The following is a 21,228-nucleotide window of genomic DNA, read 5'->3' on the forward strand; positions in this document are numbered from 1 at the left end:
GAAGCTGTTGATCCACCAGAAGCAACAGAAGGGCTAAATTCCATCTTCATCAAAGATACAAAAAAGCTGTATCCAAGCAATTAATACAACCAGGTCTTTTTGCCTAACCCCATCTGTGGACAATCCAACAGAAGTGAGGTCAGAGTCATCTGCAACATTTTCATGCTTGGGTCGCTGTGACCGTCTGAGCACCAGCATGTGGAGAAAATGGGATGAAAAGTTTCTCTTACAGGACCAAACTTCATTCACCTTGTTAAATGCAGCAGAAAAAGACCAAGGGGGATCTGACTACTCTTTTTGCACATCCGGGATGAAAAATAGGATATTCGAGTGAAGTGTCACTGACAGACATCAGAGGCCAGTCTCAGACACTGATTGCCCCAGCAGAATAATAATAAATTCCTTAAAAGTGCAAATACCTACAGAAACAAATCCTGCTATTTAAAAATGTCTTGAGGTGGTTTTAAACAGGCTGACATTGTTTTAAGTCTCAGTGCTTGTGTGACTGTCAGGAGAGTATGCAAAGCAGGAGTCCTGCTGAAGAAACGCAGTAAATTTCCTGACAATGCACAGCCATTGAACAAGGAACTGCTTCTGATTTGCTGAGGAGGAAAATTGCCAAGAGACCAGTAGGATCTCTGTTATCCTTTTTGTAAACTTTAGTGGAAAAATTGCATGTCCCCTAAGGTATTTTGTAATGTGGAAATAACTTGAACTTCAGCTGCCTGGCTGGGCTGAGCCTGCGTTGTGCTATATTTTCTTCCTTGCTGTCATGCTACCTAAAAGCCACACACTTTTCTGGGGCTGGGAATTGAGGTGGTGTGGCCTTTTCCTCCTGGCACCAAATTGTCTTTCCATCACAGTATAGTTTAAAACCTTATTTTGCTGCATCAGAGCCCAGCAGCAAGTGTTGAACTCCCTGACAAGCCCCTGGGGCTCTCGCCTATGTGCCTTATCCCCCCAGACTTCAGTCTGCCAGATGTGCAGGTCTGAGAGGCCAAGAGAAATGGGCAAGTGAAAAAAAGACTTCTATGCTTTTTCAGGGTTTTACTATCTTGTCTATTTGGGGAGTGACTGAAGTCTTCTCTTCTCTCTTCTTCTCTTCTCTTCTCTTCTCTTCTCTTCTCTTCTCTTCTCTTCTCTTCTCTTCTCTTCTCTTCTCTTCTCTTCTCTTCTCTTCTCTTCTCTTCTCTTCTCTTCTCTTCTCTTCTCTTCTCTTCTCTCCTCTCCTCTCCTCTCCTCTCCTCTCCTCTCCTCTCCTCTCCTCTCCTCTCCTCTCCTCTCCTCTCCTCTCCTCTCCTCTCCTCTCCTCTCCTCTCCTCTCCTCTCCTCTCCTCTCCTCTCCTCTCCTCCTTTTTTTTAAGCTTGTTTCTCCAGCCTGAATAGATAGAAACAAGATTTTTTTTTTTTTTGCACAGAAAAATGGAAGCCCCCCCCCAACCATACATACTCAGACCAAGGGTCCAGTTGAGTCAATATCTTGTCTCCAACAGTGACCAGCAATAAGTAACCACAAAGAGAAGCAAAAAAGGCACCAATACTTTCCTGCTCTGGTCTCCCAGAACTTCTGGCAATTCTATGCCAGAAATGGTATTTAATAAGATTTCACAGACCTCTTTTCTTCCATGGATTCATGAAATTGCTCCTGAGACACATGTGAAAGCCAAATTATGAAAACATCCCACAGGCTCTGCAGTTCAGTTGTGATTTATACAAAACAGAGCCTCCCTTTGCTTGCAATTTCATTCAGTGCCCTCCAGTTCTTGCAGGATGGGGGAGAATGGATGATTATTACTTTGTGGGCACCTTCCTTGGAGTCCTCTGAGTCTGCACCACCTCCACTCATCATCTTCTCTCACAGGTGAGTGTTCCACTCCGTCCACCTGAATCCAGGAGCTCCATCCACTTGGCACAGAAGCAGAGGGAAACCACTGCACACCTTGGGTGAACTGCAAAGCTGCTCTGGCTGCTCGTCCCAGGAGGACATCCTGTGTCATTTGCCCTCGTCCTTGCCCCAGACACCCTGCTCTGGACCCTTCTCTCCTCCTCTCCCAGAGTATCCCTGCTCTTATGACAGCATTCCTTTGCAGCTGTGCAAAAATCTGAAAGACTTGGAGTAGAAATGTGACGTGTTTGCAGTTACAGAGTGTTCACAAAATATTTACAGACTTTATTTAAGCACCTGGCAAGCACTGTGAGGAACAACTTATCAACAGGCTGTCTCTCAGATCTTCTGAGGGGCAAGAAAATGTTAATTATCTTCATTTAACATAAGCAGAGGCTGGGATAAAGTGTGGGCAGACAGTAGCACTGTTGCCTCCTCTCTCCAGCCCAAACCCAGACATTTCACGCTCCCTGAATGCAGGATGTGGTCAAAATCACTGAAATATCTGGGTTTCAACTCTATGTATTACATCAGAAATATAAAACAATCCCCTAGATCCAAGCAATGCAACAACTGAAATTTTGGATCCCAAATGGGGACCAAATTTTGCCACTTAATATTTGTATCTGTGTAATATGGTGAATTTCAATGACAGCTTCAAGTGAAAAAGCTGTAATTGTCACCAAAACATATGCCTGGGACCTTCTCCAGGAATAATGAATAAATAGCAGGTACTGAATTAATATTATCCTCACACCTTAGTCTGGCCTGCCTTATGGAAGTAACCAGAAAATAATATAAACATTGTATTTCTAAGGACAAGGTTTCCAAGTCTTCTCTCTCGCAGAATGTAACTTTTTAATAAGCAATTTGGATGAAGTGTTGCCCACGTTTCTATTCCAGCCTACAGGATGTTTCCTTTTATGCTTAGTAACGGAAATATCTCATCTCAGTATTATCAAGCCCTGGGAATGACAGTGAAAGTCCCAGCACCTTGTGAGTGTCCCATATGGAAAAAAAACCCCTATTATAAAAATACTCTTAGGAAATCAATATTATTCTTATATCGCCTTTGAAGGGAAAGCCCATGGGAGCTCGGAGGGCTCTCCCAAACACAAGTGAGTCAGGTCTTTCCTCACACAGGCTGGAAGGAGAGAAAGGCAGGGGGAAGCTGCTCTATTTTTAGCTGCCTGAGACACGCAGACCTCATGGTGATGGGGAGCTGATAATTACATAAGAAGTCATACCCAGCTTTGCTATTTAGGTCTATCTGGCCTCTTCCTTATCTCGAGTGCCGTACTAGCAGTTCCCGCTCCGAGTATCCGTAACGTAAATACAACGTCTTTTCCTGGAATCCATGCCATGAAGTAATGGGCTATTTTACAGCAGCTCTTTTCCACAACCTGTTCTTTCTGGCTAATGATTACAGCTAGGCACTGCTGCCGTGGCTATACTGGTATCACAGCATCTGCTCTAGCCCCACCAGAAAGCTGTGAGCTGAGTAAAAGAGGGTCATTTACCTTTACTGGGGAGGAGGACTTGTGTTTGAACAGACTTCCAAACTTTGTAGTCGTTCCCTCCACCCTGCTGCTGCCATCCCTCTTGAGGAAAAGTGTTTTACATAAAAATGCACCTAAAAAAAACCCCCTTTCAGTCACTACCTTCAGTTCCTGTAGCTGGATGTATCCTGGGTGCTTTCGCATGGCTGTGGCCCAAAATGCACCCACCCTGTGGCTGTCTGCAAGGGCAGCCAGGGAGGGCCTAGAGTTTAGTTGCTTCTTTTCCACATGAAGGGTCTTTCAGATATTTCTTCAGTTCCTCGCGATTAATTTAGGGATTTTTGTGTCATGCCTGAATACCTGTGTCCCACTGGACCCCTCTCTATGTCTCCACGCCTGCTTCATGGGTTATTTTGCCAGTAAAAATGTTTTTTTTTTCCCCAGTTCCACCAGCAGCCAAAGAGGCAGGCAGTGGAAGCAAGGAGGTTTATAGGTAATGGGCAAGGGAAGCTGTAAAGCCCTTTAGTGGCAATGTATTGGGAAAAGCCACGTATGCTACTGCAATTTGAAGCAGTGATAGTTTTTACAAATATAACCTTTTATTCTCCTGCTGCTCCAAAGCACTGAGAGGAAACAAGTCCATTAAAAAGGAGGCCGTGGCCTGCAGCTCCCGGAATGTCCTGTGCCACATGCCACAGGGGTGTTCTTGGATTTCAGGTGTGCAGAGGCTATATCCAGCTCCCGGGCAGCAGGGTGAATGGAAACACTTCTCCTCACATTATTAACACAGGGCTAGATTCCAGCTGTCTAAAGGCAACCAATTGGTTGAGAGTTTGGGGAGAAACCAGAAATGCTGGCAGCAAAGGTTTCTGTCATATTACACATGAACAGTGCTAGAATTTAAAAAAAAAAAAAAAAAAAAAACAAAACCAAAAAAACCCCGAGGGGGATGAAAGGTCTCTCTATTTTTGTATAGCAGAGTGAAAGTATTGGGTATCTGTGGCAATATTTAGTCCAAAGGAAAGTGTAATTGAATCCAAGTGACATAATGAGAAAGTGTCTGGCAAAGCCTTGTCCAGGGAAAAGTAGCAGGGACCATTGCCATCTAAAATTTAATTTTCTAGATGAATACGCAATGGAACTGAAAGCTCTGGTGTAGCTAAAAGCTATTGTACAGTAGAAGCACACTGTTTTGTGGGAAAAGACAGAGGTGTTGGCGTTTTAAAGAAGGAAATGTATGGCCCAAAGAAGTGAGAGAGAACATTTTAGTGTTGTGGCTGAAAGTTGGAATATTTGCCCAGAACAGAGCAGCGAGCAGGAACACAGTAGGGAAGAAGTGCAGGTTGACAGGAGGCAGGATGAAAACTCCCTAAAACTGGCACAGCAGGGTAACTTGGAAAATAATACCCAGTTTCTTTCGGTCTTTCAGACACTCTTCTCCTTAGCTTTGCTACCATGGCAGGTGTCTCAAGTTAACATCAGGCACCACCTGAGTGCTTTGTCTTCCCCTTATAAATTGGGCCTGTGAGGGGACTCCTGCAAAGACAGAGCTGTAAGACTGGGAATGGGTTTTCTCCCTCTCTGAGAGCCTGAAGGAAGTAAACAAGGGAATGCTTCTGTGTGAACAAAATAAGATCGGTCAAGCAAGAAATCCTTCAAATACACTGCAAAGAAGAATTCCAAAGAACAGGTAAATTTGAGGGGGCAGATGATGTGATTGCAGCCATCATCTCTGCAGCAGTTTAAGGATGTGTCTGCTAATGTGGCCTTTACATGCTGCACATTTATATCTACATGTCTGATGGATGCAAGGGGGAAGAATCTGTTGGAGGGACTGATTTCTCCCCAGTGCTCTGTCTGGCTGAGCAGCCTGCTGTAGGTAATTTTACTGTGGCTGCTGGTTGTTACAGCCCCACTGGCCCTGGTAGCCCAGGCAGAAAAATTAACTATTAATAATAGTTACTTGTTTTTCCACTAATTGCTTTCAGTGTCTTTTGTGGGAGAGAAGGCAACTTGCCATTGGTTGTGTTCAGAGATACATGGGAGTTTATTAAGAGCTATGTGCTAATTGAAGAGCAAGCGGGCTTCTAAAACCGGGCATTTTTGAGGTGGTGCTTGTCTCTCTATTTGTAGTTTCACATGCTCTGACCTGCAGGAGAAATGCAAAGTGAGCACAAACAAGGAAAAGTGAAAATCAAATTGCTGGTTTGGCACTGGCCTCTTTAAAAATGTATCTCATTTTTAAAAAAGAAAAAAAAAATATATACATATGAAAGCACATTGCCCAAAAAGAAACAATGCTTCCTTGGGGATTGCTGGAACCCCTTTTTTTTCCATTTTTAAGTGGTAAACGTTGTCCCAAGACCCAATCCCTGACCCCCCCCCCCCCCCATCCCATCTGTTACCTAAAGCTGAGAGATGGAAAGACTGGAGGTCAAAGTTTGAGTTCAGCTTCCTGTGAGAAAGCAGAGCTGAGATTCCTTAAATATGTTAAAGCTTTACTTTAAATGGATTGCTTGTCTCTCAGTTGTTACTTCTAAAGGAAGTATTTACATCTTTAAATGCATTCTTTCTTGTTTTTCATGCTTACTTCACTAAGGGTAACAGTTAGCTGCATCTCTGGCTTGGCAGTACTCCTTTTTTCATTTTTCTTTTTGCCGTTTTTCAATGTTTTCCTAAACATAGCCAAATTTTGAAAAGCTGCAGCATAACAAAGCAAACTGATGGAAAAGGATCTCTGAGTGTAGCAGAGTGAAGGGAGTGAGCAGAAAGAAAGAGTACAACAGGAAATCCAGGCTTCTCCACTTTGATGGAAAAAAAAAAAAACCCAAAGTTGAAAAATCTGTTCAGAACAGTTTTCTGCATTTAGGTGTTTTGTGTAAAAAAAAATTGAATAAAAGAAAAAAAAAATTGTTGCCCATCTGTGTCCAGCTCTGGTTCTGCTCCATGAAATCTTAGCTGCCCTCAGAGTTTGACCAAGACCAAATTGAAAGATAGACTTAAAATGCTGATAGCTTTGCATGATTTGAGCAGCTGAACTGAGCTGCTTGGTTATGTTTTTGCAATATTTTATATACAGCATTGAATTCTCAATGGCTATTTGCCTAATGGAAAAGAAAATGGAGAACACATGGACCAGATTAATAGGGAAAATATTGGACTTTTTTCCTTTTTTTTCCTGGTGGCTTGCTTTCACCTATTTTGATGGAATTATTAATGATTTATGTTGCCATGCAATATTTATAGCTGGTAGCCTGATGCTTTAAGTTGGACTAAAGTGAAAGAACAATGGGCATTTCAAGTGTATGGCAGTTTTGGGCAGGGAAGTGAGCTAAGGAAAAACAGTAGAGGGAAACAGTCACTAAAATTGTGCCTAAAGTTCACTTTTCTCTACAATAAGCAGTGTAGTATCCCCTTCTCCTTCCTCTCCTATCTGGGAAGAGAGATCCTGGAGTCTCTCCCTTTAGGAGAGGGGCTTCAGGGCATCTGGCTGCCAAAGGGGAGCTGGACATTGAAGGGAAAGGAGCTCTGGAGGGAGGCATTTAGTGATTTAAGTGGCAAAAATAGAAAAGCTACACTGAACCTTTCAGCTTTTGTTTGCTCAGCTATGGAAAGACAGAGCTTGACTCCTGTGTTGTTAATTGCCATTGACAGATAAACCAGAAAGAACCAACCTAGCTGAGTTATTTGTGTTCTTTTTTTCCAGTTCACTTGAACTGGAAATCAGGGAGATGCAATAAATAGAAAGCCATGAGGTTATCATTCACAGAGCCACTTTTCCTCATAGAACTGTGCTTTAAATCAGCAGGACTGTCAGCCCTCTGACACGGCCAGGCTGTAAATACTCAGTCATTGCTTCATTTGGGGTGCAGGGGGGTGGTGAGAAAGGAATCACCAAAAGCTTTCCCAGAAATATGCTGTCCTGAGGATTCATTTGTTGAATAGAGGCTGTGCCAACGCATTTCTCTGCCAGCCTTGTTCCTCTATTGAATTCTCTGCTGATTTATTCTCACTATCTGCATTCCCATGTGTGAATACTGTACCTTTCTCCATTTGGTTTCAGTATCTGTAGACTGAGGCTGAATTTTTCAGGATTCTGTGTGCAACAGGGCATGGCAAACGCAACTTTGTCCTCTTCGCTTTTCAGTTTCAGTGTTTAGTGCTCTTAAGCTTTAAAAACATGTTATGGGTGTTTTTTGGATTTCTTTGCTTAAAGAAAATAATAAGAAGGTTTTAAAACTTTACCCACTGTCTGTAACTCTGCAGGAATTAGTCTGGATACTGGCCTTTTGCAATACATGTGACTGGTCCTGATTGTTCGGGTTAGTATCTGAGGATTAAGAGATTTGGGAAAACTCATTCACTCTTTCATTCTTTCATGATCCTCTCAGATGCTTTGGCTGATTTTCTGCCTGCCCAGAATAGGGAGATGGAAACAAAGATGTGGGACTCTTTACACCAGCCAGGAAAACCTTCCACTTGTCACTTGGCAGGAAACAACAGGATTTCTGTATGATGGACTTGCTCCCACTCCATATTTTTCCTAGCTGTAATTTTGGACTTCATATTGCATACATTGATGCTGAGCCCTTTATATCAGATGAAAAGTCTGACACCAATTTTTTCTCCCACTGTGCCATTGTACAGATGCTAAATAGGAATGGCTGTGTCAGGAAACACAGTTGTCTATCTGCTGCTAAAAGCAGTCACTGTTAAATTCATTAGAGCTGCTTTTTCAAACTGGTAAAAAGAGAAGTTTCTGTTCTTAGGGTCATTATACACCCACAGCCAGAAGCCCATTTCTTCTGCTGAAGATCAGTATAAAGCACTTCTTGCACCTCCAGTGGTTTTCATTAGCAGAGCCGGTGGGAGGAGAGGCCCCCTGGGTATCCCTCGGAGGAGCCTTCTCTCCTGGGATATAGGAAAACACTAGGTGTCATCAGTGAGGTTTCCTTTCCCATTGGAGAACCTACAGCCAAGGCTGTCGATAGACCAGCTTCCCAGGATCCATCCTCCCAGGATCCTGATGCATTTTTATCGGAAAGCCAGGAAGAGTCTCTGAAATCCCTGTCTCAGACAAGTCTAGGCAAGGCTTCAGGTTGTCCAGTAAAAATCATGTCAGGATTAGGCTTGGTTTTTAAGGCTACTTTTTAAAGCCTGCTTTTATGAAGAATGAAAACATTATTAAAATACCAAATGAAATAGAATTTTTTTTTGTCTTTCAGTTATCAGTTAGATCTTACTGAGGACTTTTTTTCTCTTTGCTCTTGCTTTTTCTCTTCCTCTTTGCACAAATCTCTCCCCACAGTGTCTCTAAAATAAAATGGGAATCACTTTCTTGTTTAGAGAGGCCGTTTTCTGCTGTTGAGACATGAGCAGCAGTGTACCAGGTGCACAGGCTCCTAGAGAAACTTTCCTCAAAGAGGACAGGGAAGTCACTACAAATTATTTTTATATTAAACAAAAAAGTCCCCCAAACATAAGAATTACAAGAACAGAGAAAAATGTAAGAGGCTGAAGCTGCTCCAACAACTTTCAAAGAGGCTAAAACTCCTCAGACAGGGAAAAAAAAAAATCTGCTTTTGCCTCTGCTATGACTTCACTGTCCTCTACTGAGTCCTCCAAGCCTTGGAGAATAAAAGGGTCTTGTTCTGACCAAAATGAGATAGAATCATTGTCTAGAATAATAATTTTTTTTTTTAAATAGCCATCTCCTTTTCTCTTCCTCCCAGTCATTTTCAATTTACAAGGATGGAGGTGGCAGCCAGAAAGAGGCAAACCCCAAAAATAGAGAATCCATTTTATCTACTTCCACTTCTCTTCCTAGACATATGTGAATTATTAACGCTAAAGAGAAGAATTTTTTCCTATATATTTTAGGTAGCTAGAATTTTTATATTCTTTTTTGAGATCTACTCTTGGAGCTGGTGGGAATGAGGGAGTTTCATCTGTTTGTGTTTAGGGAATAAACTTGCCACTGATGCTCCACATCTTCCATTCAGTTCTTGCAGGTGACAGCTGTAATGGCACTAGAGACTTGCCAATCCTGGCACCCACACAGTCTAGCCATAATTTTGGCTCGTGAACCTCTACAACATCACATTTCATAAACGAGTGTTCAGACTGCAAAAACCATTTTGCCTCCCTTGCCAGTTTTGGCAATACCTCAGACTCCTGCTATAAAAGAAGTGTGGCTCAAGTGGTAGCAGCTATAAAGGTAAGATGTATACTTAAGATAAAATCTAATTTATCATCTATGAAATTAAAGCAGACCCTTTTCACAGAGTCTAAAAAGTAGATGTATGGCCAAGTCCAGATCGCCTTTGCTGACTGATGCAAATCCTGGATTAGACAGGAAGAATACACTTATCCTTTGGAAAAAAAAGAAAAGAAAATCAGGAAATTGTGATGCTTAAGGAATTAGCTATAAGCAGAGAAGATAGCAGCATCTGTGGGAGAGAATGCTGCCATAAATAGTAAAGTGTGACTTAAAGAGTTGGAAATTGTGAAATAGCTTTCTTTTACCATTAAGTGGAGAAAGAGGTTTTGAGTCAGCCCCATCAGGAGAAAAACTGTTACGTAAAAAAGCACTAGCTGACGTGATCCTGAGTCATGGCTGCATTTACCACCCAGTTTCTGTGGCTACTTCCTAGCCAAAATGATTTCTTAACAGCAATTTTTTCATTAAATCATAGAATCATCAAGGCTAGAAGAGACCTTTAGATCACCAAGCCCACTGTCCACCCAGCACTGGCACTGTAACCCCACAACCAGATGCCCCTCAAACACCTCCAGGGATGGTGACTCTACCTCTCCCTGGGCAAGGCAGCCCATTCCAATGCCTGACCACCCTAACAGTGAGAGTTTCTTCTAGTACCTCCCAGTCTGAGGAAGAAATAGACTTTTCTCCAGATTCTGCTTCACCTTCCCAGCCAGAATGGCTGTAGGTGGGAACTCTCAGCCACAATACTGAGGGCTGGCTGTGCCTCACAAAGCCAGAGGGAAGGTGGGCAATGTGGTCCTCAAAATGACTGCAAATAAACACTGAGTAAACCTAGGAAGGTCAGTGCTTCTGGAGGTTGCATTGGAAAAAATCACACTTCACTCTTCATGCTCTGTCAGAGCTGGTAATTGTTTCAGTTCTTTGTCCGTATCTCTGTCTCTCATCCAGCTCCCAAAATAGTCCTTAAATAACAACAGACCTTGCACATCTCTCTTAAACTAAGAGATGCACAAAAACTATTGTGGATCTATAGGATGCATTAGCTCAGCCTTTTCTCGGTTGCATTTTTCTCCTTTAAATTCAGCTGAAATAGTACTTATTCTTAACTTATTTCCATTGTTCTGATCTGTCTATGTGCAGGGATGGCAAGGCTACCTCTCACTTAGTTGCCTCAGCTGGAAAACAACAATGGAGTGAATCCAACAAATTCACCTGCAAGCCCTGTGGTGTCTTCTCCACACCCACATCTGGCACACAGGTAAGAAGCTTCATTTCTCTGATCCTCATCTGCTTCCCCATCTTCAGTCTGTTTCCCTTTCCCTTCATATGTTGTTTCCATCCCTGTGAAGCTGTTTGCTTTAGCATCTAAAAACAAAAGAAAAAAGCCCAAAAGCCCCATGGCATGGTCCTTTTTCTTTCATACCATTCTTCTAGTCAGCAATCCCTGCTTTTAAAATAGGCAGTATTTGTTTTCAGTCCTTTGCCAGTGTTTTTCTGCTCCTGTTGAGATATTCTGGAGTTTTTCCTTTTGGAGTGTCTTTACTCATCAGCAGAGTGAAGAAAGCAGTCAGCTTCATTTGAAGGGGCTCAAGATCCATTTTTGAGGAACAGCTATGGGAAAAGGGAGGATTTTTTTCAATCCTTTTTATCACCAGATGAGCTTTTTTTTTACCTCTGTGGCTGGTGGCAAGACCTTGGAAAGAGAACATGGTCCTCTGGAGGAGGATTCATAACTTAATGTCAGCAGAATAACTCCACCCTGTCCTCTTTACATCTTACAGAGAATATCTTTCCTCGCTTTTACTCTAAGCCTCAGGGAATTTGTGGATGCACACGTGCATGGCCAAAACACAGTTTTGAGTAGAACTGAAAGATGAGGACAAGCAAATAAATAGACACTCAGAGACTGTGAGATGTTTTTTAAAGCATGAAGGGTCTACAGTTATCTTTCCATTACATCCCCTTCGTCACTGGGGGGCTATTCTTAGAACAAGAGTACACAAAGTTTTCTGTGTCCATTGCATAAAAGCTGCAAGTAAATGTTGCTCAGTTCCTTGCTGGCCTGCACCATTTCTCACTAGAGCACTTTGATTATTGCCATGCTGGTTGTTGACTGGGTCTCTGACAATCTACAGTGGAGTAAAATGCTGCCCTTCTGATGTGGGATCTTTTGGCACTTGTTGTGGAGTTCTGTCCAAATGAATGTGCAGGCAGCAGATGGACACTCTCACCCCCTGCCTACGTGGGAGCTTAGAACAAGGAGCAGAGCTCCCCCCAGTTTGTATATAAATAGAATTGTATATAAAATCCCAACACCGTTAGCTTACACAAATTGTGTATGCCAATCATTCTAAAAATTCTTTCCAAGCAAGCAAATCCTCTATAAATCTAAGAGATAATAGAATACATGTCTTGCAGTCACTTTACACCTTTAGTGACCTCATCAAAACATGCCAGTGCCCTGCCAAAATCCATTACTCGGTCTGTAAATTTTAGCTGTTCCAGGAAGTTTGTGCACCTGATGCAATGTTACTTGTATTAAACCTTCTTCTTGCTTTAGCTCTTTCTTTTAATTTAGCTAGGGTCAAGAGAGGTGTGTAGCCGTTGGATTTAAGCTGAATGTGAAGAATGATTGCTACTGGAATGATACATCCAATATCTTGTCCTTAGCTAGGGAAACGGATACTTTCCAAAGACTTGGGGAAGGGCAAAAGGCCATAAACTAGTAATTTATTCCTTCTATTTCATAAGATTCAAGGATTAAAGATTATGTTCAATATCACATGTTTTTAAGATGAAGTTATAATATAAAATGATTCATACATTTCCTTTATATTTGATTTCTTCTACAGCAAGGCGACTGGTGTTGCACAGCCTTGTTTGCTACTTTTCTATTCTGCTCATATCACTCAGTCCTTTGTGAACAGACTAAACATCATCCAGAAGCACCAGTGAGGTTGCCTTGTCCCAGCTGCTCTGGAGTTTGCTCCAAGATTTCAGTCTTGCAAGGCTGCCAATATCCATTCTTAATTTATTCCACCCTCTCTCTGGGATAGGAAAACCCCCCTAAGGTTATTTATCATCAAAAATAAGAAAACAGATTTTTGGCATTAACACAGCCAATGGGACATCTAATAGTTTCTGTTTCAAAATTTACTCTAACTCTGCAAGAAGCCCTCCTAAAATCCCATGCATACTTTAACACTTTTACAGACATTCATGTCTTTTAAATTCCTAGGGTTTTTTGGAGGATTTTACGTACTTTTTTAAAATTTTTTTTTTAGCCATCCTCTTGTCTTGCAGTTTGTTTTATAGCTTACCAGGCAGTCCTAGATCTGATGCTTTCCTGAACTTTAAGGAGATAAAATCGATTTCATTTCCGCAGTCTGGCAAAGGGACTCTTGTATCCAGGAGAGCAGTGGAGTGAGTCTGACAGCACCGTTTTTTTTTGCTAATATGTTTCATTTTCTCCTGGTTTTCATTCACATCTATATCCACCTCCATTATATGAAAAGCTTATTTACAGTCCTGCATATTTCAGGCTTTGAAATAACTATATATGGCTCACTATTTTCCGCACACATTTTCTCTTAAGTCAGACTTTACTAGCAGGATCTCAAGTGACTGACTACAATCCCTGGCTGCTAGAGATGTCCCCAGTTTGGCAGTCACAGTTTGGTGTGCCCACCTTGCTTCAGCCCACCCAGCTGGCACTTGTGATGAGAGCTGACCCTGGCAACACAGGGACCTGCCCCACCCCATTGCTGTGCGCCTACCCAGGGATCAGTGCATTCCCGACTTCCTAAGAAATCACTGGGAAGGTCAGACAGAGCACTCTGCAGATGATCTGCTCAAATTCTGCAGAAAGATGAGTGAAACAGGGTGGAGGAAGTTATGCAAAACTCTGGCTAGACAGACCCCAAAAAAGAAAAAACATAAGCCCACGCCTTCTGTCTGGTGATCCTGATGACTGAGCAACAGTGGAAACACGTTTATTTGCCAAAAAGCTTTCCTAGTGCTTAAAAGGAGCTGTGTACACTCATCCCTGTCTTTGTGGTCCTCTTAAGCACTTGCATCTCCAGTGCAAGGAATGAAAAGCTGGTCAAAATTCGTCACTGGAATGAAATGTGAGTTTCCTGCAGTCACTCATCCTCTCCCTCTTCCTTTCTCTACGAATAGATAAGGAGGTGGTTGTCTCCAGAAGGGTTTGTTTGCTTTGTGAGGCATTCCAATCCAGTGCCCGAGGCTGTAAGGTTAATGCTGCAGGACAGGGTGTATTGTTTCTCAAGTCAAGTTCTGATTTGTGCAAGAAGGAAAAAAGTCATTTCTCATGCTGTTTTCCCCTCTTATAAATAGAGATGGTTAGAAGTGATTTTTTGCAAAGGTTTTGGTGAGACATGGAAAATATACTCCATTCTGTCTGTTTGCAATCAGCCTTTGTATTTTTTCCTTCTAACCAGCTATTTTGAAATAAGTCTGATTAGCCTACTCCTAGCACATATTTTGGATTACGGCATTGTAAAATGTTTTACAGTATGTATGTACTGCATACACAATGTGTTATTTTCTTAAATCTATCATCAATTATTTTTTTCCTTTGGCACTTCCTGTCAGATAAACAGAGATAACTGAATTTGGATGTGAATTTTATGGGTGGAGAGGGAAGGAAAAGAGGAGGTGGAGGGGGAAGGAGCAGCAAATTGTTTTGCAAAGAATCTCTGGGCTGGAGCCATGCCTTTGTTTGAAAACATAGATATATACCCAGTGACTGCAAATGTTAAGAATAGAATAATGGCAATAGTCTATGAGAGGGCCTGAGTTATAGGTCATGTAGCTATTAATGAAAAGCACCTATGGCTCCCAAGTGTCACTTGCCACATGTTGGATTCATGTCTCAGTCCCAAAGGTTTGTGGGATGAGGAAAACCAGCCCATAGAAGGTAATCTGATAATTCTTGTATGTGCCTCTGTCTCCACAGAAAATTGTCATAATCCCCTGACTAGTCCAGTGGGAAACAAACTGAGGTTAGGTGAGCATTGCTGCCCTGTTAAGCAGAGGCTGGAAGCAGTCTGGGGTGGGGGAAGGAACAGGGTCCATGCTTAGGATGCGGTTGTGCCCCATGGAGGGAGCTTTTCCAGATTTTCCCCTGCTGGGCTAGGAGTGGTGGAAACCTTGCCCACAAAAGAGAGGTGCAAATATTTTTATAGCTGCTTGTACTTGCCTTGCCCTGGATTATTCAGATACTGCAAGGATGAATGCAGTAACACTTGCAAGCTACTCAGCTACCACGGTGTTGCAAGCTATATGAGGTAATAGAGAAATATTTCATTCATTTCCAGGGACCAGCTCACTGGCCCTTTTCCAGCAGCACTGTAAACTTGTAAAACTGATGGATCAGTTTCCCAAGAGTCTTTATAACCAAGACTTCTAACTTCTCAGCAACTGGAACAGCCTTGTAAACTATTCGGAACATGCAAGATGCTTAAAATAAGCTTGCAATTAGTGTTCTCCAGGGTCTTGTGCTGGACTTCTTTTCCCAAAGACTCTTTTCTGTCATATTTAGCACAGCAGAATTGGATGAGGCTCTCTTGGGGCTTATCTCAGTTTCATTTAGAAGTGCCCTTTTCCTGTTGACAAAGTGCTACTGCTCCCTTCCTCAAAGGCAGAAAACACTGCAATGACTAAGTTATGTCTCCAATCAGTTAAAAATATTCCAAACATTGGGATGACGTGGATCTGCTTCCAGAGGGGTTTAGCACAAATATGTGTATAACTGAATTTCAAACATAGTTCTGCATGTGAATTAAACTCCACAAAACACCATTACTTTGACTTTTGCCATATAAAAGATGAACTCATGTCTCTCTCAGCTGTCCTACTTTGATATCCTTGTCCCTCTGTGTCATTAAGGCAGCCACTTCCTGAGTGAAGCCATCTTCTGTTTGCTGGCATCTGGAGCATAGGCCAGGTACATCATCATTGCACATGGGATACTGGATTCATTTTTCATTTTCTTAGAGGTTGTCTTTGGAGAGATTGTTTTTGAAAGTTTAAACAATCTTTAGACATCTAATGACAATATATATGCTACATATTATATAGACTATGATATAAATACATGTATTAGATAGATGACATAAGGCTATACTGGTAATACTTTTTTTTTTTCCATTATAAAGGAAAAAAAATTGCCCATGTGTACTTCTGGATGATGAAAGCCATGAGCCCGTCTGTTTCAGGCAAATTAAAAAAAGCAAAAACAGGAGCAGAAGAACCACTTTGTTCCCCAGCCCTGCCCCCGGGTGTATAAATAGCAGGCCAGGCGGTCCTGTGCCCGAGTGGCTGCTGGAGTTCCACTCATTCCAGGGATCTTTGGACACCCTCTTATCAAAACAGAAAGGGTGACTTCACTCCTGCCCTCCCCTGATTGATTTCATGTTGGTAACAGGTAACACGACAGCTTCCATTGTCCTTGAATTAGCCACCTACTTCCAGAGGTCAAACAAACAAGCTGAAGGTCCCGAAACTCACTTCGGCTAATTGCTGCCAAAATTCCTTCTCGGCAAAATAAGCAGGGGCTGGAGCAGTCCCGGGTGACAAATGTTCTCCAGAGAGAGGGACACAAACCATCCCGAGCAGGCTAACGAGGGGTATCGAGCTACAGGGCTGGGGAGGAGGCGAAATGCGAGACAAAGTCCAGGGCCAATTTTAAACTTAGGAGCCAGAGGTACAGAAAGTTTCTACTTGATTTTAATAGGCTTTGAAGTGTTGGTCAAGCTGAGGTGGAGCTGAGCAGTGGCATTAGGACGTGGCTGTCAGATTGAATCCTGGAGCTCTGGAGGCTCAATTTTACACTGGGCACCAGCATGGTCCTTTACTTGCTGAAAGCTTTCTGGCATCAACATTTCCTACCAGCTTTCTGCTTTTGTATTTTTAGAAACAATATGAGTTTAGACGCAATAGGTGGTGGCTGGAACTTTTCATTCTTCTCCCTCTCATTTTCACTGTTTTCTCCTTCAAGCTGTTTTCAAGCTGTTTTTTTAACTAGTCTGTAATATATATTTTTTGTCACTTAGCACAGACACTGCAGGTAGTGCTGTGCAACCTGTGTCATGCATTTCACCAAGTACACCGTGCCTAAAACGATTGATGTCACTGTTCTGCCACTCCCATGTATTCTTTAGAATGAAAGCTTCAAGGGTGAGAGGCTTGTTTCACTGTGCTTTGGAGGGTCGCTCTCGTGCAAAGAGAGGGAAAGTGCAGACGTGTGCCCAGCTAATAGGTTGCAGGCACTTCATGTTCCTCCAAAGTACTGTCAGCTCCTGTTTAACCCTAGATTGATTGATGGGATTCCACGTCCCACCTGCAGCTGCACAGATGCTGTGGACAGGCAGCTCCCAGAGCCAATTGCATCAGATCCTGCTTCACTTGCAGTTGTTTATATATAGCCTGACCTCTACAGGAAGCGGCTAGTATGTTTTTCCATATGTGGATATAATAAATAAGCTCAGAGACCAACTGAGATATCCATAGTTTTGATTTATCCATGTTAGGTGACCACCATCCTCATAGGAAACATGGATGAGAAATACTTCAACAACAGCTTTTTCTTTCTTTTCCACTTTTCTTAAATTGTCTAAGAGAATATTTTACCTTGCTTTAACAGCCTTAAACTCTAAAACACTGTTTCTCCATCTTCCTTTTGTTCCTTATCCTGTTTTGAAACAAACGGGGTTCTTAGCAACCTGATTTAGTTGAGGATGTCCCTGTTCATTGCAGGGAGGTTGGACTAGATGGCCTTTTAAGATCCTTTCAAACCAAAACTAGTCTGTGACTCTATGACACTGCTAAGTGCTCCCTTTCTGCTGCCTTGCAAACATCAGCACAATGATGTCTTGCATCTAAGACATCATGAAATGTAATTTAATACTGGCTCTCTCTGTTTCCATCTCTGCTCAGACCTCTCAGCAGTCTTTGACTCCTGTGGCTCTGGTCTGAACATCTCTCCAGACAGGGCTCGCAGCACTTCTGTGCTTTCCTCCCAGCATGGTTTCTTGCTCTTGCCAAGGGCAGCCTGTGTCAGACCAACCTCACAGCTGTCCTGTCACTGAGGTTGTAAACAAAGTCAATGTGTCAGATTTCATTCATCTGGGCTTCAGGACAGCATCTGATGTTCTGCTTCAATCCTTACACTGCCAAAGCCATCATTTTTATGCCAGGTGTGCAGGCGCCAGACTGCAGCAGGGAAGACTGCAACAAGAAGTATGATGCAGAAACATAGTTATTGACATTTGTTTACATATTTGTATATAATTATATAAATATATGGTTATAAAATTAAAAGGTTTTGAAAGCTTTCCTGCTTAATGCTTTCACAGTAAACTAGGCACAAAGACTAGTTTGCTAATGATATTTGTGGATGACAGAAGTTGGGAGGCCCTATCTGGAGGGAGGAAGATCTGAAAAATGTCATGGGAAGAACAACAATGTAATGGAGTTGAATTCAGAAGCATAGATGAGAAAAGCAGACATATGGATATAATTTATCAGTAAACTGAAATTCGGAGAAAAAAAGGAAAAAAATTAATCAACTAGACAATTCTCCAGTACCTTTGGGGCACTGTTACGGTTTTCTTTGGAGAGGGAAATGTCATTCTGGGACATATCAATCAAGATGTTTCCAGTGGAAACACTAAATCCATGGCAGAAGATGACATCAGTAAGGTGTCCTTAGGACACTACATATGATTTTGATGTCTCATGCCCATGGAAAATACAAATCCGAACAGGTGTAAGGAAAGGCTACTGAGATCAGCAGGAGTGCCACGATCTTTCCTTACAAATGGAGGCTGAGGCAACCTCGGCTTGTTCAGCCCAGGAAAAATGAAGGTTGACAGGGGATATGGTTTCCCTCTAAAAATACCCAGGAGTCAAACAGTGGTGAGGGAGAACTATTTAAACCCATATGTGACTAAACTTAGTCTGGAAATAAGACGCAGGTTGCTGGCCATTAAAACAAACAGAGGCAAGGACAGCCTTCCAATGGGAACAGCTGGGACCAGAGAAGCACAAGCACTTCTAAGATGTAAATTCATTTGAGAAGAAATGTAGCATTTCAGGAGGAAAAGGCTCAGGCTTGATGGCTCCTGGATCCACCCATGGAGGGCATAACTGTTTCTGACCGTGAGAGGTGCTTCCATGTACCTATGCTCCCTTCTGCCCCTCTTGCTCTTCTTGATTTATGCAAAGAATTTTGAACAAATTTATGAGCACAATGCAGGTTTCAGTCTTCTGGGAGTGACACCCAGATCTATGTGGCATCCAACCTTGCAAAGTCAACAAGGAACTGGTGTTTTCACAAATATATCATTGCAAAATTATTCACACAAACATGACACTGGTGTGTACAAATTTGGTTCAAATTCTTAAGATGTGTAAATACAAGCTTCTCTGGTGGCTGTTTCTTTTTCTCCTGCTGTTCTCCTCTGTCAGTAAAGTCTACCTGTATTTTATTTACTGTGGGAATAGCTATTAGTTAATATAACATTTTATGTGGGCAGCAGTTAAAATAAGATGTCCTGAACATGTTCGCTGATCTTACTGCTCTCATGCCTGTTTTGTATTTCTCTGGGGGAAAAAACCCAAACAACTCCAGAGGTGCTTACAAAGGCCTAGAGAGGTTTCTCTGTATGCACAGATTTTTGTATGGCTTCACCTAAGCAGTTATAAAATGCAGGGCAACTAATGAATCCAACAGGAAAGATAAGCCGATTTTTTTCCCCCCTTGGTTTACTTCCAAACACTTGTAAATGTATTGTTAGACCTGTAGATACAGTGGGGTGGTGTCACTGGTTTGGATTATGTTCATTTTCGTACCAGTTCAGTTGTGTGAGCCAGCTGAAGGGCTTTGACTTGAGTATGATGTGGGGTTGTGGGGGAGCCCCAAGTGGCATCTGCTGGGTGCCCAGGCTGAGCAGCAGAACAGACCCTGTAAAAAGCCTGTGCTTTTGTGTGTGAGTGGTGCTGGTAGGAATGAAGCAGGGGAGCTGCCTGCTGTGCCCTCTATCCAAACCCCTGTGCCCAGCTGCTCCTGACCTGCCAAGCTCTTCGTGCTGCAGCTTGCACCCCCTGGCTCCCTCGCCAAGGCAATCTATCACGCACAAGTCTGCAGGCAAAGCTGCACCTCCTCTCCCGTGGCATTAATTAATATAAATAACTGCAAGCATCACTCTGAAAGTTTGGCTGTTTACCTGCCAAACCCGACTTAATTGGTATTGGTGGTGGATCTCAAACATAGCTCAAAGACATCATTCAGCAAGCCCTTCCTGCACAGCTGATGGACTGTAATTAAACCACACCAAGCCACAGGTTTCTGCATTAACCATTCCTTGCCATTAAGGAAAAGGAAATCAGGGCAGGCAGCTCGCTTCAAGAGGTAAGAACAGAGATAATTGAAGGCATTACTCCCATAACTCTGTCAAAAACAGTAAATATGAAGTCTGATTTTTTTCCCCCTCTTTTTTCTTCCCATGTATTGCTCCATTTGAAGAAGCAGAAAAGGCTATGTCAGCCTGGGGTAGAGTAATCCAGTAGTTAGTTGTTAGTAGTGGTGAAGGAATTTGGAAGAACTGGTTTCAATTCTTTGACAGTTGATTCCTTGCATGAATAAATGTTTATTGCTTCTGGTCACCATCTGTAAAATGAGGCTAATGCCTCACAGCAGGGCTGTGAGGATGAAGCTGTTCAGGCTGTGACGTTCTGAGAAGCTTCAGATTGATTTCAGTCCCTAAAATGGGCCATGTTTAATGTGATAAGAAGATAACCTTAAGCTTCTGAAAAGGTTAATTGTGTTTCCTGGAATGAAGAGGTTTAGTTGCTGTTTCATTGGCTTGGACACACAAAGTAGAAATGTTTAACTTGTTGCATCCACATAGGTGGTCCTTCTTTTACCTGAGGAGGAGAGAACAAACCAAATATTCCTAGCTTATAACTAGGAATGACCAGGCTCCAATGTATCTGCTTAGTCACTACAAAGGAGTCCAGCAATAACATACATTTCCTCTGTTTATGCAATTTACCAAGATTCTAGAGACATTGTAAATAAAAAGTATTTTATTAGTAAATATTACTTTCTCTTTACAAAGAAAAGCACCAATAAAGAAAAACTAAAGAAGGCTTGATTAGCTGAAATAAAAAAGAAATCTGGGTATAAAAAAGACTAACAAATCCATTTATAACATTAAGAGCTTCAATGGCTAGAGTGGGAACACCAACACCATTAACTTTTCAATGTGATGAAAACCATGGGTTTAAAAGCTGTCGTGATCATCGAGATGGGGAGCAAACTGCTGCCAGAGAGGACACAGCTACAGCAGAAGTAACACAAAAAAACCCACGCTCAGTGAGAAAATGGGCTGATGACAAGTGGTGAAGATGGTCAGCACAGCTGCGGGGAGAACAGAGCTCTAAGAGGTGAGAAAAAAGGGTGACGAGTAAGAGAAAACTTGACCATGAGGGTTTTTTTTGGCTGACAAAACCGTTCCAAGGTGAATTGGGTGGGTGAATCCAGCTGGCTGGATGCTGAAGCTCCTGCCAGCCACTCTGCCCAGCCACATGGCTCC

The 21,228-nt window shown here is 42.3% G+C and overlaps 1 long non-coding RNA gene across 1 annotated transcript; it reads left to right on the plus strand.

Moving 5' to 3' along the window:
* The first annotated feature begins 4,313 nt into the window (after positions 1-4,313).
* On the plus strand, positions 4,314-11,472 carry LOC135298875 (uncharacterized). The gene is made up of 4 exons (XR_010360936.1): positions 4,314-5,074; positions 9,387-9,601; positions 10,748-10,865; positions 11,161-11,472. It is a non-coding gene; the product is annotated as an uncharacterized LOC135298875 (long non-coding RNA).
* Positions 11,473-21,228: the final 9,756 nt, after the last annotated feature.

Source organism: Passer domesticus, chromosome 4, assembly GCF_036417665.1.
Source record: "Passer domesticus isolate bPasDom1 chromosome 4, bPasDom1.hap1, whole genome shotgun sequence".
Lineage (NCBI taxonomy): Eukaryota > Metazoa > Chordata > Aves > Passeriformes > Passeridae > Passer > Passer domesticus.